Source organism: Octopus bimaculoides, chromosome 1 (genome assembly GCF_001194135.2).
Source record: "Octopus bimaculoides isolate UCB-OBI-ISO-001 chromosome 1, ASM119413v2, whole genome shotgun sequence".
Taxonomy (NCBI): domain Eukaryota; kingdom Metazoa; phylum Mollusca; class Cephalopoda; order Octopoda; family Octopodidae; genus Octopus; species Octopus bimaculoides.
This window is the reverse complement of record NC_068981.1, coordinates 92,606,044-92,608,924: the sequence shown is the minus strand read 5'-3', so window position 1 is coordinate 92,608,924 and position 2,881 is coordinate 92,606,044.

Below are 2,881 nucleotides of genomic sequence, written 5' to 3'. Positions count from 1 at the left end.
CCTTACAACAAAAAAACCCTTATGATGTAAATATGTTCATAATTCAAATGACGATGAAATTAATAGGGAAAGTCTGAAGGCTGTTTCGCGTAAAATTATTAAGCATACGTAAATTTCATCCGTCTAATTGGCTATAGAAATGCTTCTGCAAAACAACTTTTTGCGCTGCCCTGATTATACATAGCAGGGTAATCCCTTTTCGCAGGAGCTAGGACGGCAATTTGTGATGAAGCAATTGCTAGCGATCTGTTGCTACACAGTTTTGCCAGAATTCTATCAGATTTGGCAGAAGATGTTGATGCACCATTTTGCATTATTTTCAAAGTAGCTTCTGGAATGTGTTGAATTGTTGCAGTATGTTGCTGTCATTTTAAACTGATTGCTGTCTTTCCCCAGCAAACTCTCTTTTTTGGAGGCATAATCTATGTATATATTAAACAGAACAACAAAAGTTATAATAGATGGCAGGGTCGGTACTTTTCACATATCTGTAATTTTTCAGATTAACACCCGCACGATTACCCAACCCTAATCCTAAAACTAATCCTAACACTAACCCTAGCACTGACCCTAAAACCCTAACCCTAACACCCTACTGAAAATCGTGGTATATTTACAAAACATTGACGAACATGAGTTATATTTTACTGAATGATTGTGTACTTGCACGTGTGTGCATTTGAGAGAGCGAGAGAGCAAAAAGTAGAGAGAGGGGAGAGAAAAGAATAGAGGTAGTTAAAAGTGTTCTAATGACGGCTTCTCTTCACTGCCTATTCATTAGAAATCTACCGATGTACATAAGCACATAATAGAGAAAACTGAAACGAATATGGACGACTTGCTCCGAAACACCACCGAATGGGGAATACTTCTCAAAATAATATGCAGTTGTTTCTTTCAGAATTCCTATATGTGCATACATCAAGGTATATTTGTAGAAAATTTCACGAAAACATATACATTTTCCTGGAAGTTAAGAGGAATTTAATTGGAATTTCCGAAAATTGTCCCCCATCCCACTTCCAAAACACTTTCACAAAAAATTGTTCTATATTCGGAATGTACATAATAAATACTATATGCATAGAAAATTTCATTAAAAAATATTCATATTTCTTAAAGTTATGACCTTCCAAAGTCGGAGGGTACAACTCTGTAGTTATGCCACATTGACGAACATGAGTTATATTTTTGTGAATGATTGTATTTACTTGCACGTGTATGCGTTTGAAAGAGCGAGAGAGGAAAAGGGAAAGAAACGAATTGAGAACGAGAGCAATGTGTATGTTGTTGTCACAGATCACGTATGTGTGGTTGTGTGTGTTTTTACGTAACAATGTTATGAAAAATAGGTAAAGAATACTGAGAGGAAAGTTTAATCTATGACTTTGTATGTATCACTTTCTCTCTCTCTCTCTCTCTCTCTCTCTCTCTCTCTCTCTCTCTCTCTCTCTCTCTCTCTCTCTCTCCCTCTTTTACTCTTACTCTCTATATCATATGTTGAGCGCGTGTGTAAGAACGCCGTCCCAGGTAGAAGGGAAGAAATATGAAAGTTGCTAGAAACAACAGCCAAATCTCCCTTAAATCACACAAAGTAAACGGAATTTAAAAAATCTAATTACTGCACTGGAACGTTCACATTGAGAAAATTCCATTGATGCAAAACTTTTTCGAAAAAGTGGAAAATGTGGTTTTCTATACACTTTTAAAAAGGCTTCACACAGACACACAACTTCAGCTTTATATATTAAGATATATATATATATATATATATGTGTGTGTGGGTGGGTGTGTGTGTGTGTGTGTGTATACACACACACACGCACACACGCATATATATATATATGTATCTGTGTATCTCACTCTTTAATATGTTCTTCAATGTTTAAACTCTTTCATCACACAAAGAAAACTGCAGGCTAAATATGTGACACTGCTGTAAGTTGTCGCATTTGGCGATTACATTAGTCCTGTTCTTTTGTTCTTTCGTTTAGTAGTTGACATTGCTACATATATACTGATGCTGATTACTTCTCGTGACTTGTTTATACACTAAATTTTATAACGAGGTGAAATATTACAGAGCAATTCAACAAAATTATGTTTTTATATGGCCTCGGAAATTCCTCGAGATATACATGAAGATAATCAACATTATTCAGGATAGTTTTCATGACAATGAATTGACGATCATAAAGTACTTCCTTTGGTATGTTTAAAGCAACAACGGAAACAATTCATTGACGATTTAAGATTGCAAGTAACAAGGCAACAGTGAAATGAAAGTAATTGAAAGACAATCCATATAGTTTCTTTTAGAAATCTGAAAGTAATGAATCAAAAGGTTTTGTATGCAATGTTCAAGTTTTACCTTTGCTCCTTTTTTTTTTACCGTTCGGTCATTTTTACCTTATATTTGTTTTTGCATGAAATCTTTTCGGGACAATTTCATACATATTTTCGTATAATTGAATAAATGCATATTGGTTTATATTCTAAAATGTTTTAACCAATTTATGGATGCATTTCGTACTATAAAACCTGAGGCATTCATATTCAATTATTAAAAAATATCAGTATTTGATTTGGCGTCACTATTACAAGTTATAAGACTTCATGCCAGCACAGACAGCCAGTCCAGACTCCACCCATGATGCTTCTCCAGCAAGTTTTGAGACTAGGTAGGACGCGAGATCTTGGTTTCAATTCCTAAACTGGGTAGTGTGTTGTGTTCTTGAACAAATCATTTCACATCACGCTGCTCTGCGATGACTCATGACACCTAATGCGTAGTACACCACTCACCTATTGATGCAACGTCGATTTGAGGGAGACAGTGAGCTATTGTACCGCACAATATATATATATATATATATATATA